Source organism: Hippocampus bargibanti, linkage group LG01, assembly GCF_051943395.1.
Source record: "Hippocampus bargibanti isolate YZ-2025 linkage group LG01, ASM5194339v1, whole genome shotgun sequence".
Taxonomy (NCBI): Eukaryota; Metazoa; Chordata; class Actinopteri; order Syngnathiformes; family Syngnathidae; genus Hippocampus; species Hippocampus bargibanti.
Genome location: NC_142734.1, coordinates 23,330,247 through 23,345,820, shown reverse-complemented (window position 1 = coordinate 23,345,820; position 15,574 = coordinate 23,330,247). Strand labels below are relative to the sequence as shown.

General features: G+C 41.5%; 1 long non-coding RNA gene across 1 annotated transcript; it reads right to left on the bottom strand.

Annotated features, from left to right (window-relative positions):
* Positions 1-306: 306 nt before the first annotated feature.
* LOC148903525 (uncharacterized) lies at positions 307-10,122 on the bottom strand. The gene is made up of 5 exons (XR_016115974.1): positions 5,336-10,122; positions 3,476-5,011; positions 2,799-2,906; positions 2,518-2,608; positions 307-2,153 (listed from the first exon to the last, which is right to left on the bottom strand). It is a non-coding gene; the product is annotated as an uncharacterized LOC148903525 (long non-coding RNA).
* Positions 10,123-15,574: the final 5,452 nt, after the last annotated feature.

Sequence of the window (15,574 nt, the reverse complement as noted above, 5' to 3'; positions counted from 1 at the left end):
ATAAACAGGAAAAATGTGGTGGAAATCAAGACACATCTTTACAGAATCAAAACTATATTTGTAGTTTTCATCTTGCATTACAAACAGTTAACCGAAGTGAATCCTAATTAAATAACTTATGTCAAACCTATATCACTACACACAGTAAACTTATAACAATTACTTACCAGGTGCAAGCCACTTCTTTCTAGCCTCCCGGCCTTGTAGTTCACCATGGCTGCAGTTTGTAAATTTATTGCTGTGTCCAGCATGTACATTCTGTATTTGGTTGACTATTGAACGCCATTTCGCCACCATCAGCTCTCCTTGGCCTGGAGGCGTAGATGCGGCACACCAGTACATGTGGTTGGATATACTGTGGACCCGCTGCTGTATTGGCCCACAGTCCTTGAATTTGGCAGCAGCCACTAATTTTGCACTGAAACCTGACAGAATGTAATCACATGGTTAGTTATGAAATAAAGGACACATTTATTCAACAATAATTACATATTTTTGAAATCCAGTTATATACTTTAGAAATTATGGCCTTGTGGCGTCACACGTGTGTATGATTTTGAAATGCGCCTTTCAATTCCTTGATCTCCTTGATGTGCGTCTCACCCTGACGCATAGCACACGCTTGAAAATGGTATAAACGGAGCTGTCGCGGGACAGAGAGATTGGGCGAACCACGGGGCAGAATCATCTCAGACTCATCTCGGACTCACAGACTCAAAGCGACTTGCTCAACTCCACGCCGCGATCAAGCTCTGCGCGTCACCTGCCTGGGAGATCTGACAACGAACCTACTTACAAATAAAGAGAACCATCAAACTCTTTATTGGCGAGCCAGCCAGGAGGATTTCCCTCGTCCTCAGCCCAATCAACTCTCCAAATGGAAAGAACCAGATTTCCCAGCCGCCCATGAACCCGGCATCTTCACAGCAAGACCACTCAAGCCGAGCTCCCGATGGGCCGCCACCACCCGTGGGTGCCCCGACCCCACCGTGAAACCTGCCGCACCCTGATGGCCAACATCGTCCAATTCGCCTGGCGACTCTGCAACTAGCTGCATCGTATATGTCCACGATCGGACATCGTCGGACATCGCTTATGTCCACGATCGGACATCGTCGGACATCGCTTATGGCCACGATCGTACTTCGGGAAGACGCTTCATGGCCAACTCGGCCACCGACGTCAGCGTGCTTCCTCAGCGTCCTGCAGAGCGCCAGGGCAGCGCGATGAACGCCACCGTCGCCGATGACCGGCCTGTCCGTGCCCGGCAGCATGACCAACCCCACGCTTCTTCGTCCTCACAATCCCTTATCGATCGACTCAAACTGGCAGTCGTAGAGCACTCTTTGCCGTGCTCCCGTACAACGACTTCAGGCACCACGAAACTTCCTCGGCAACCACCCCACCGACGCCTGCCATGCCCGGTGACCGTCATTTTGCCTGGCCTCACCATGTCGCAGAATGACTTTTGTTTTTATTTCTTTTTCCTTCATCACTTTCACTGACTTCGGATCCAGGAGGGGAGCCCTGTGGCGTCACACGTGTGTATGATTTTGAAATGCGCCTTTCAATTCCTTGATCTCCTTGATGTGCGTCTCAACCTGACGCATAGCACACGCTTGAAATGTGTTGGAGTACACAGTGTTTTTGTGGTTGTCACATCTACAAACAGAACAGATGCGGACAGAAGGATGTTTCCAGCGGGATATGAACCCAGATATGGCTAGCTCCTCCACACATGGGAATTCTTACATTCAGCACACCCGAAAGTCACCCTCAGCATGGTACTCTTCACCATTGTGGTCACAACATGAAAAGGAGCTGCAAATCCACACTTGGGACAAGCACATAGTTGGAACAATTCATCCAAACATATCCCAAACACAATGAATTTGGAGTCATCTTGTGGAGCTTTCGGGCCGAAGAGACTTGTCTCCACATGCGGCTCCTGATTTATTTCCTCCAATTCCTCCAAAGATTATGGCACATAGCTTTCCGCATCTTTAATGTCCTGCTCTTCTGTTGAATTGTTTTATGAGTCACTTGCAGGCTCCTCATATATGTCTGCAGATGATGAAAATAAGCGAATGGGTTCCAGGCCAGGCACCAGATCACAACTGCGGCATCAGATGTATCAGGATAATGATGGATTCCTGTGGAAAACGACATAATAATATAAAGTTACAGAATATAATAACCTAACCTTATGCAACAGTGCATCACTGAGCTGTGATGAAAAAAAGTCATTATTTGTAATATTTGCTTTGAAATTGATCAGTAACAAACAATGCCTTTGAGGCTTTTATCACAATGGACCAGGGTAGGCAACAATTTTCATTGGACTTGAAGGTGGATTTGGGGTTTTTCTGGAAATTTCTGTTTTGTTTTATTTTTGTTGTTGTCAGATTTCCAGTTTTCTCCACCGGAAAGGAAAAATACAGCTTAATACAGAAAAAAAATCCAACCATGTGATGGACCATGATTATTATTTATTATGCAAATGTTATGTGTTGTTACCTCTAGATTTTCCTATAACATGAGCCTGAATCCCTTTGTTGCATCCTCTTAGTGCCTGTCTTGGCTTTGCTTGGCAGGCAAAATCGTTTGACTGAAACAAAAATAAATGTATGCATTAATATTATGCAAGCTGAGATACAAAATCCCAGTATGGACTTATTAATCAATATAAATATGACCCAGCATATCAAGTGAATATTATTTGCATGATTTGAACAATATGTTTTAGCTTGTAATAGCTACTGATTGTGTGAAAACCTAGCTAATATTATTGTACCCACCTGAGCCACCTCTGCTTCAGTAGTTGGCTGATCCAGTACTAGATCTTGTTCAGGAACAGCTGCCATTGATGTAGTAGCTTCGTATACTGCCATAGCTTCAGCAACAATCTGCAGGTATCAAATGTTTCAAGGATTCAATTGCATGAGGAAACAATTGAGACTTGTAAATCAGACATGAGTGGCACATGGCTAGGGGTGTACTACCGGCATAACATCTTGTCTCCTTATAATAATAATAGTAATAATCATACATTTCATTTATAAGTGCCTTTCAAAACTCTCAAGGACACTTTTCTGTCACAAGACGCTATGTCCATGTCATCATATCAATGTTACGATACGGGCTACTGGTAACAATATTATTGTATCCAACGGAGCGAACGAACATATTTTATGGTTCTGCATTACCAACTGATTACGGATTTACCATGTACAGAGCGCCGGTTTAATTTCCCACAATTCGATTCAAATCACGATATTTGGCTCACGATTGGATTCACGACATACAGTATATGAAACTAGCATAGCATATAAATTAGCATATATGAAGCTCTGTGAAGTGCTTTGCGATCGATTAACATTAATAGACTGTAGGCCTAGAACTACAAATTCAAACTATATATATGTATATAGGTCAAAGCACATTTTGGAATTATATATTACATTAATACACTTACCCTGGACCTCTCCCGTTTGGCAAACGCTGTGCGGGGCCTTTTGGTTGGGGACGGCACGCCTTCTCCATGTGTTGTTGAGGACGCTTTCCTTTCGAATATTGTCGAGATTGCTCCCGCTTTTAACCGGTGTTTGAACCTAACATTCAGTCCAAAATTTGCCATATTGGATTGCTGCATTTCGAAACAATCTTGTTCAAAATGAGCCTTCCACCCTGCTCTGGTTCGTTGGACTTGTCTATCCCATTCCGCCCAGATGGCAGGTTTGTCCGCTGGAAATCTGTATAAACTTATACCATTCCGATGCGTGTTACCGCAATTAGCTGCCACACAGCGATTCACCATCACATTATTTGTGTAGTTTTCCTTCTAATTCCGCGATGAAAACGGATCAACACAATGTTTTCAGACCAAAAAAAGTACCCAAAATGCACTGTGTGTCGCTTTCTCGGTCAAGGGCGTTCCTTACGTGGCGTCACTTCCGGTATCGGCATCAACTCGAAAACAAGACTTCCTGAATATTCAGCGCAAGTCTTAAAACGTAAAATATAGGTATTTGCCATGGAATATTTTGTAAAATACGTTCAGTAGAAGTCATTTGAAGTGATTTTACAGATTATGGACACAACTTGTCCGGAGGCGTCGGTTGTCCTTTAACTCTTACCTCCCTAGCAGGCATTTTGCATTTCTTCCCCCACAGCCTACAGAGCCTGCAGCCTAGCTTTGTAGTGTGCTCCCTGAGTGGCTTCAGCAGGAAATTCATAACTCACGTGTGTTCAAATAAACTGTTATAACTTCTTTATTTGTTGTTCAATCTTTATGAAACTTTCAGTACACTTTCAGAACATATAATAGAATAAGATGGTTTTTTTTTTTTGTGAAATTGATTGAAGTTTTAGAAAATTATTGCAATGTTAATGAAGATTTTTTTTTCCAAAACCTGCAAATTACAACAAAATGCATTCACAACAAGTCACATATGCATGAAATGAACCTAGAATGCATTTAAAATAATTCAGGATGTTTTTATTTGTGTTATAGTTTAAAACATGGAATGCATAGGTTCACCTTGCATTGCTCACAACCTGTTCTTGGCTCACGACGGATTTTCTTCTTTGCACACTCTTGACGTGTTCTCTTTTTATCCAATTCTACTGGCCAATGAAGGAGGGCAACAGTGTTATTCTCCTTCATGCATTCTCTTTGTCTTTTCCTTCTGTAATTGCCAAACAACTGATGAGCTAAGTTTGTCCTGAATTCTGAGTCCTTTTTCAGAGGCGACCTGTTCTGGTTTTCACTTGATGGTTTGGAGAGAGTTTCATCAGTATAAATCCATTGCAAATACAAATATCCACTAGAAACCAGAACAGGTATTTCCACCATTTGAGTGATTTCCTGGAGATAGCGTATGAAGCACGTAGTTGATCAGCCCGAAAGTATTTGAATGGTGATAGAAGTTCATCAATGCAACAGTCACGACTGTGTCAGATGCCAAAATGTCTTCATCAACATGGTCATCTATTTCATTCTCATCAGGATCTGGAAAGATATGCAGTACATGGGTATTTTAGAAAAAAACATATTGACCTCCGTTTCAATAATCAGATTGAGAATGCAAAGCTATGAGGTACAGCTATTAGTGTAAAACGTACCATTCAACTACAATTATTCGCATCAGGTACCAAGTCAGGATCAACAATATCATCATGAAAATAGCGTTAGCGTTAGAATGTTCCGAATTCGGGACACTCCTTACTTTTAATATTTCTCGGTAAATAAACAAGTTAGCGTTAGTTTATGCATTTCAGTCTCAAGGTAAACGTCTTCTGAATAGCTCATAAAATAATTACAACATATACTTACGTGGTATTTCATCCATGACGAAAAATAGAAGGTGCTTTGAAGAGCACATTGTGTTGCGCATGAGATGATGTCACTGACTCTTAAGGCAAAGCTGCATATAATCTGTTTTAAAGGGACATGTAACTTGTGCCGCATCAGTTTCAATCGGCACTTGAACTGCTACCTTTCATTTTCTCGATCTAGAAGCACAATCGTCCGTAAAGGGTTAACATCTATTCACGGCCTGCCTGTAGTCGGCATCCGGCATTATTTGCTATCGCTTCAGCCTGACTGGAGGCGTGACTCAGGATACACGGAAGTAAAAACACAACGACTGTAATCGTTTGCCGGAAGTAATGAGTTAAAAACAAATAAAGTGATGAAACGTTCAGCCTCTCACTCTAAGTGCAACTTAAACGACGTTTGTGATTGCTCTTTTTAATCGTTAACTCATGGCACTCTTCGAAACGACAGTTTGCTTTTAAGTAATTGTGTAATGCGGATTGCTGATGTGATTTTATTTAAATGACAAGTTGATGATGTATATTGAAGAACTATGCAGATAACAAAAGCCATTGGTGTCATTGAAGTTACCTGCCCCTTCAAAAAATAAATAAAAATAAAGCATCGCTCTTGGTGGCATCAACGAGATACGACTTGAACGTGGTTATATATATTTATATATCTGCAGCACCACAACATACAACCATCCATTTTCAACTTAGTACAAAGCAAATTGTGTAAAAAAAAAATCAAGTTACTTGCCTTGATAAATGTGGTGTATTAACCACAAAAGTTATATATAGGTTGTTTGGGTGCACAGACTTGCCGTACCTTGCATTTGTCATCTACTGCGCATGTGTGTAAATGTCCTACTCTTCCCCATATCGGTGGATGCAAACAAGTCACGGTCAAATATATACTAAGAATATAGTGTGTCTGCTTCGTCATACCACAATAAATTAAAGACAGGCTTAAAAAAACATCAAATGGAGTTAGCGAACTGTGAATACAGAATTCCTTGCTACTTCACGGTTTTGATGCATTGCTGTTTTTTTCCCAGGGAAAAAAAAACCTTAAAAAATGCCGAATGACTCAGAGATTTTGTACACAGCTTGATTGGTTACCAACGCTGACGTCACCTAATGACATTACGATAGCCCATGGTTTACAGCCATATGGATTGGCTGTGCATTTTCTCAGCCCTCCTTCGCGGATTTTCGGCTATCACGGGTGGTCATGGCCCATATTAACCGTGAAAAAAGAGGGATTACTATAAATCGAAGCAATCGCTCCTCTGCGACTGCTTGACATTGAATTGCACACAGAACAGCAGGCAAGATGGCATCCATCACGTAATAGGGCGAGACTTGTGTGCCCGATGAATTTCACAAAGCTGGAAAATGACACGTACAAGCGTTCCCATCATTTTCTACCTCAGTAGTGTAAAACATTCGATCCCTGGCCCAATAAGAAACAAAACCCCTCATACCCCCTAATCGTTTTTTCGTGGGATTTTACAAGCTATGCAGTTTATGAAGATGTATTACACGTTTCCCTCCATGCTGGTTCTTGAAATTTCCGAATACGACAACGAGAAACAGGGAAAAAATGGATTTAAGTTTACGCTCTTTTTGCTAACACTACAGTTTATAAAGGTGAATAAATTGTATTTTTATAACTCATAGAAGTGGTAGAATATATATTTTCCTCGATAACTGCCAAGTTTCAAGCATAAAGAAGCATTAGCATATATGTTTCTAGAGCTCGCAATTTTCTTTCCTAGTATTCAGTGACAGCCATTTTTGATTTCTGACGAAAATCTGACTGAATTCGATTTGATATTTGCTAATTTATATTTTGAATCTTTTCTTGTGTTGTCTGTTACTGTTTGGAAATTAAAAAGCTTTCCAATGGTACCTTACTCGTTATGATCTTCCAAAAAAATAAGAAAGTTATGATAGTTTAAACTGTAATCAAGAACTCGGTCACAGATTTGAATTTAGAGGAAAAAAATCTCCTCATATTTTGAAAATTAAAAATTCCATAACTTCCTGATTATTGCCATAGAACAATAATCTATACAGTGATACCTCGGTTTATGAACCCCTTGGCTGACAAACGTTTACGAACGTTACATTTATGAAAAATTTACCTTGGCATACAAACTATTTTTCGGGATACACACGGAGCTGCCACATGAGTGATGTGTCGTTCGCGAACTAGCCCGTTCTAACAAGAAAATGGTGGGTGAATGTTCTGTCCTCTATTCCCCGCCCCAGTCTTCGGTTAAAGCCACGTGATTGGTCAAGAACGCAGCAGTGAGGGGCGGGGGTTACAGACAGAGAGTGAGGCCGTTCTCCCAAAAACAAAATGGCGTCTTCGGTTAAAGCCCCGTGATTGGTCAAGAACGCAGCAGTGAGGGGGGGGGGGTTAAACATTAAAGAGACAGGGATACGACAGAGAGAGAGAGTGAGGAAACACACACACACGAAAGGGAGATGACAGAGCTTGAAAAAAAAAAACAAAAGTAAAAAAAAAAGGGAGATGGTGAGAAACTGGATAGAAAACAGTGACATTTGGACTTGTTTCAACTTTGATAGTTCAAAGGCAGAGTGTAGACTGGAAGGTTAAAATATCCCATCAATCAGGCTCCACAAATAACCCACACAAGCCATCTGCACACTTGATGCAAAAAGCTATGAACCCAGCTAAACAGAACACGATTGATGAGGAACAAGGTAAAATTATTGCAGAACAAGCACCTCCAAGGGATTATTCCTCAAGATGGTGAAAGAAGAAGGTTACGTTCCACATCAAGTGTTTAATTCTGATGAAACTGGCCACGCCGTTCCATGAACGACCATCACAAAGGTAAATAAAACAACTTTATTATATAGTGCAGTTTATTTCTTTAATTATAATACCATAGCACATTTATTATACATAAAATAAGGTATATTTTGAGAGTGTTTTTATACACATCCATAAACTACTGTCTACTTTAAACTAACTGTTTAGTTTAGTACATACTATGTTATTTCATGTTTAGTTTAGTACATCCTATGTTATTTCATGTTTAGTTTAGTCTATATGGATGTATGTAGCTTATTAGTTAACTAGTTGCGTATGCAGAGTGTAACAAATATCAAATTTCAGTCTAATGTTCTCCCAACACATGTCCGTAGCTGATAGGCTCAGTAGAGACGATGTCATCAACTGCTGGGTGTTTAAACTAGTTTGAGGAGGCGGGCTTGTTGCACTTGGCTTGCCGCTCCGACGAGACATATTCTTTCTATTGTTCTACTAGAATGAAGTAGTTTTTTTCTGTTCACCATCTATCGTTGAACTCCGAACCAGAAGAGAAAAAGGAATTAGACTCCAACATAAATTGGTGTCAGAAACCCGCGCCGACAGTCGGGTCCGGAGCGGTTGGGGAGTGCACGCCTGCGTGCCTCAGTTGACGAGAGACGGGAGCTTCCTGCTCCTGGCGGTGTCTGCTTGTGGGTTCTCCGCAAGAGACAAGGGGATCGTTCCCTTGCTGATGCCTGCTTTTTGCCTGACTACGAGAGACAAAGAGTTTTTTTTTTCTCTTTGGCGGAGCCTGCTTGTGATTTCTCACAAGAGACAAAAAGATTCTTTCCTTTTTGGTGGCACCTGCTTGTAGTGACGTGGTGGGCTAGCTCCTCTTCATCCTGACCTGACTACACGGCTGAGTTCGATGAGTTTTTTCAAGGTGGGTGACGCGGTGGGTGTTTGAATGTATTGTGGGATCCTTTATGGCCAGAAGGTATGCTATTCACGTTTAATCCACGTAAACAAGGCTGGTAACGCGAATTTTGGTTTGATCACGTTCGGTTCACCTTAAATTCGGGCCTATGCGTAAGACGTACTTTACGCGTGACTAGCGACACCTCTTCGGATCGCTATGTCTGCTTCCACACCTCCGGCAGCCGTATTGTTAGACCGGGAAAGTTTCAGAAGGGGATTCTTCAGAAAGGAGGAAGTTCTGGAAGTTCGGGTGTGAGGACTGGGATGAAAAATTAAAAAAATTAAAAATGTATTAATTTTGACCCAGGGGATGATGTGTTTAAATGCAGCTGCAATTGATCGTGGATTCTCCGTGATATTAATACATTCGTTTTGGTTGATCTGTGCTGAAATGGTGAACTACAAAAGTTTCTTTGTCTCACAAAGATCTTGAACACAGGAAGTTGGGGCGGGGGGCCATTTGAGCCGTTAGTGAGAGTGTGTGCGTGTGAGTGCGTGCGCGTGTATGTGCATTCATTGTGTGTGTATGTGAGCGCGGCTCGTGGTTGGAGACGTTGACACAGCGGGAGTATTCTTTGTGTTTGAGTTAACACTGTGTGTGCCTTACTGGAAACAGTTAACAGCAGAAATTGTGAAGTGAACTGTGGTGAATTGAAATAATGGGTGCAATCTTTCTCTAAGAAAACCCCAATCCATCAGGATACGAAATTCATAAAAAAGTGGGAAAGATGAAAACATTTTTAGAGGACGCTTTGAAGGTGTTTTCAGACACCCTAGCTGTATTCCTGAATTTGTTGATGAGGATTGCGTATATGTTAACCAATTTAAGCAAACTGGAAAAATGAAAAAGCTATGTCTTTAAAGATGGCTGCTGATAAAGAAACTCCTCCCTTACGAGGACAAAGCAGCACATGGTCTTAAAATCGCCATTACTGGGACAGACATAGAATTAACCACTGCAGGAGGAGGGGCGAGCTTTGGGCTGGGGGTTTGAGCTTGGGCGTCAGAGGTCAGGGGGGGATCTGCGCGCGGGATCCTCCACCACTTCCTCTAAACGACTTCCCTCTCTGCCCCCGCCCTCCCTCTCACCCCTTCTTGAAAATCCTGTGACTTCTCAAATTCTTTTGTACATTGACGACATCTTGTCTCACCGACTGAAGACGAAAACAAGACTGTATCAATCGCTTTGTTCCAAAATCTAGAAAGTACAGGTAACAAAGCTTCTTTGACTATGTTACAGTTTTGCCAAAAAGAAGTTGAACTTCTAGGAAATAAAATAAAATACAAAAAAAAAAAAAGATGACATTTCTACGACCTGATTTGAAAGACGGTGACGATTTTTACAGACATCCAATATTATGCCTTCAAATAGATCCGATGCATTATCCGTTGCGAAGGCATTATACAAACAGATTATTCCAGAACATGGCCTGAATGTCTCTTTTTGGTTAAATTATGTATGAGAATAACGCCCACTAATAACGGCTAAACGCCTTTTGAGATCTTGCATGGCAGACCTTCCCATTATGGGAAGGTGTGCCCTGGCAAGAGAATGAATCAGATACAGGCGCTTTGTTGGCAAAATGGTTGTGTGAAATGTTTACAACAAAAGAGTAGTTAGTACATTCCACATGTGTACTGCCACAGTCCTCTTTGTTCCCTCCACAGGAAGAGAGGCTGCGCCTCCGGAGACGAGGTGCTGCTCAAGGCAATCAGGAGGAAGACCTGCTCTGCACCAAAGTGGGAGGGGCCATTCACTGTGCTGATCACAACGCCAACTGCCATCAAGATCGCCGAAAGAGCCACCTGGGTGCATCAAAGCCATTGCAAAATCGTTCACCAACCAGATCCTGAGCAGGTGGAAGACACACGGAGCCAAACTACTCACTAGCTATGGGTTTGGTCCACATCATCTTGCTGTACGGACTCGTGGGGGCAATCCAGATGACACACGTGGAGCCCCCCATTCCATCAGCCTGTGAAATTCCACTATTATATCCAACGACGTCAGATAAGTGCCAAAAGATGTTACATCCTGTAGCCTGATTTCCACCACAGGCTGCAGCAATAGTCTCATTTCCCCTTAGCCTCCTCGTGAACGAAGTACGACAAAATGGAAGCAATTATCCTCCAGTTTCTTGGTACACTCGTATCAAGTTGGGGAAGGCTTGGACCACTGGTTGGGATTCCGTTGTGGTCTATTCTAAGCCTAACACAAAATGGGTTCGAGATAGCTGTGCCCAGGAAGCAAAACGAACTGTCATCAAGATAGGTCGAGGGAACTGGAAGTGGTACGATGACAGATATCCAACTTGCTATCATAACTCATGATGCTGCAGGATGCATGGACTTGAGACTCTGTCCTGAGTTTCGTGAAAATCACAGTGGTTTTCCCGTAACTATATGCATCATGTCATCTGTGACATCACCAGTCGCGACATCGCCTTTCCAGCATAAACCACATATCAGACTGACAGCCTGGATGGAAACGCCTGACAAAAAGGCCCAAAGTTCAGGTGTCATGGACACATTATATCAACCGTTTGCAGGAGAAAAACATGACTGGAATCCGTTGTTATCAAACACGTGGTATCGTTATGCTACACTAATTGCTAAACAAAATAGGAAAAGTAATTGTTTTGTATGCTCTTATATGCCTCATTCTGTCACACAACAACGCGTATTCGGAGATAAAATGGCTAGAGCGAAATATATGTTAATATCTTTGCATAGACCTGATCAACATTTTCCGTTTTTTCGTAATGCTTCGAAGGGAGAGATTGTTCCAGCTTTAGATACTATTTTGGAACCTGATAACCAGATTATGACCGAGAGCGGGTTGCGATTACCAGTATGCGTTACAATGTACAGTACGAGTCAAAATTTGGGTTCTATAGACGAGGATATATGTGCTACCGCTAAACACTAATGTCGCTGTTTTGCCCGTATCTTCACATCTTTGGTGGTTATGCGGTTGGAAAGTATATTCATTTATTCCTCCGCGAGCCTACGGCTTGTGTGCACCTGTTACTGTAACTGACAATACTTTCATCGTTACCAGTCGTCCAGTGCACCATCATGTGAAAAGAAGAGTATCGTTTAAGCCCCATGATTCGATCTGGGGAAATGATGTTCCAGAACAGGGGTGCTCACACTTTTTCAGCATACGAGCTACTTATAAAAACTACCAAGTCAAAATGATCTACCCACGACAAAAATGCAAAACATAATTATTTTCAAATGTTTTAAGGATTCTTTGTATGTACAATACGTCTGTGGTGGTTCTTAATTTGGTTCTCAAATTTGTACAGATGACAGCTGAAGAAACCTCATCGTTGTATGTACATTGTATGTTGATGTACCTTGCATAACTGAATAAGCCAATATTGCACAACACACATAATAACTACATATACATAACATAATAAATAACTATTAACATGTTTTGTAATTACCTGAGTTTACTTTGATGACTTGCATTGAATTGAATCAGCCAGGGATGCATAGTCCAGTACAGTACAGTAGCTGCTGACAGCCAGCCTCAAGCACATTTCCAAATGTTCATCATTCATGGTGGAACGGTATTTGGACTTAATGATCTTCATGTAGGAAAAGGCTGACTCACATAAATCAGTGGAGCCGAATAATGCAGTCAAGGAGGTAGCACATTTCCTCATGTTGGGGTACTTTTCCTGTGTGAGTAAGTTACAGAACTGCCCATGAGCCCTGGACTTCAGCAGTGAGAACACTCACAATCTCCGATGTCTTTCCACATTCGCTGGGTTAAATCCTCAGCCATGGCTTCACAGCGCAGAAAGCTGCATAGCTTTGATTGAAGATAATATATCTGCCTTATTTTTAAAGTCTCTGAACAAGGAGTCAGCTGCTTCAACGAATGCTTCTTTTACCATCTCTCCGTCTTGGAAGGACTTATTGTTTTTAACGATGGCGTGACTCACACGGAACAATTCTTCGGTTGGCGGCTTTCGCTTTTGAAGTATGTTGAGTGAAAAATGACAGCTGTCCGGACAACTGGGATTTTAGTTTGTCCACCGTTCTCTTTCTCAGCTGGCTTTTCGGCGGGAAGTCAATGTCGTATTTTCCATGAACAGTCCGAAAATGCCGCTCCACATTTTCCCATTCCGTATGAAAGTAATATGTTTTACCCCCTTACTTTTTATTCAGGTTTCTCACTCATTTTGATCACCATATGTTTTAGCAAGGGCTTAAAATCTGAGGTAATTCGCTGACTAGCTTGTACATTTTGCTGCGTTTAGCGCCGTTGTTTACGCATACACGGCGACCTAAAGATAAAAATTCAGTTGTCATCTGAATGGTTGCCCTGTATGTCAATCAAGAGACGGGACGTTTGATAGGCTGACAAATGTTTTTTTTACTGTCACGCTGCGATCGACCAGTACTACCTCCGCAATCGACCGGCAGATCGCGATCGACGTAATGAGCACCCCTGTTCCAGAACAATTCAATCACCATAGCATGGATAGTAAGGTAATGTTAGCTCTTTTTCCGCAAATTGGAGTGGCTAAAAACATGCACCGAATTGAAACAATTGATTACATATTTCAAGTGTTTGTAAATGCCAGCTTGAAAGTGGATGAAATGATGAACACCGAAATTGCAGCAATTAGACAAATGGTGCTGCAAAATAGAATGGTTTTGGACCTTTTGACAGCCCCACAAGGGGGCGTCTGTGTTATGGTGGGTGACACTTGTTGTACGTACATACCCGAAGAAGCGAATTCCATAAACATGACGAATGCTTTGTCTGTTATCAGGGATCTCAGAGATGCTATGGCCCAAGATTGGCGGCCTGATCAACCGTGGACCTTTGACATGCTTTTCGGGGGCCCTTGGTATACGACTTTGCTTAGACTGTTTGTGCCTGTCGCGATCGTGATTGTACTTATTTTCTTAGTCATTGGTTGTATTATTCCATGCTTAAGAGCAACGCTAATGAACATGATAACTAATTCTCAGGTGAACTATGCAAAGGTTTTGTATCAACAAATGCGTGAAGGGGACCCTGTGTTGTAGCTTGGAATTGAACACCATGGCCAGAGTGTGGTTGCTCCAACCAAAAAAACGGAGAGCCGAGAAGGAATTTTCCTCGTCAAAATTTTTATTGAATTGGATTTACCTTTAAGACTCTCGTAAATGGAGAGGTTGCATATCACAGCAGTAAAGTTATGACAGGTTTTTCGCCTTCTCCATGGTAAAGAATGGTACCCCGTGCCGTTAGTATGACGTGCATGCATGAAAACTGTTATGGAAATGTATGTACTGATGTTTAAATGTGCAACAGGGGGGAATTATAGAGTGTTTTTATACCCAGCCGTAAACATCATGTTTAGTTGAGTACATACTATGTTATTTCATGTTTAGTTTAGTACATCCTATGTTATTTCATGTTTAGTTTAGTCTATATGGATGTATGTAGCTTATTAGTTAACTAGTTGCGTATGCAGAGTGTAACAAGTATCAAATTTCCTGTCTAATGTTCTCCCAACACATGTCCGTAGCTGATAGGCTCAGTCGAGACGATGTCATCAACTGCTGTGTGTTTAAACTAGTTTGAGGAGGCGGGCTTGTTGCTCTTGGCTTCACGCTCTGACGAGACATGTTCTTTCTATTGTTCTACTTGAATAAATTAGTTTTTTTTCTGTTCACCATCTATCGTCCCCGCTGGTATTTCATCATAAAACTCTGTTGAACTCCGAACCAGAAGAGAAACAGGAATTAGACTCCAACATATTTTGTGTAGTTTTAAGGCTTAGAAAATTAGAAAGTAGAACATTTTATGGGGACCTGGGAACGGATTATTCTCATTTTAATGGTTTCCTATGGGAAATTCATTTTTGGGATACACACTTTTCACCTTACACACTGTCCTGGAACCAATTAAGTTCGTAAGCCAAGGTATCACTGTACATCATTTGAAACAGTGACGTGCGGTGAGGTTCATGGCTGGTGAGGCACTGATGTCATCACAGTCAGATTTACAAACATATGAACTCTACAGAGTGGCTTATTCACCATTTGATTGGCAACAGTTAACGTGTTTTGTTTAAAATGTTATGTCAGCATTCTTTATATAAACTGTAGCAGAGAAAAAATAGAATAAAACAACATTATCGTGTTACCTTTACTTATAAATGAAGTCCATGCACGCTCCTTCTGAAGAAAGGCATCGATACGTTCTTTGTAGAAGCCTTCCTGATCTTTCTTCAGTTTTAAAAGTCTCTCCATTTCTTTCATTAGATATGTAATCCTCCATTCTGAAAATATGGCCAAGCAACACGAAAAAAATGACTGGATGGTTGCACTTAACTTGCTAACTGTTTACTGTAGCTTGCTCTCAATAATTCTATTATTCTAGAGCCGAGGAGGCGCACGAAGAGTCCCCTGTCATGAGCCAGGAGAACTGTGTGCCTCACCTATGCACACAGTTTTGATTAAAAAAAAAAACAT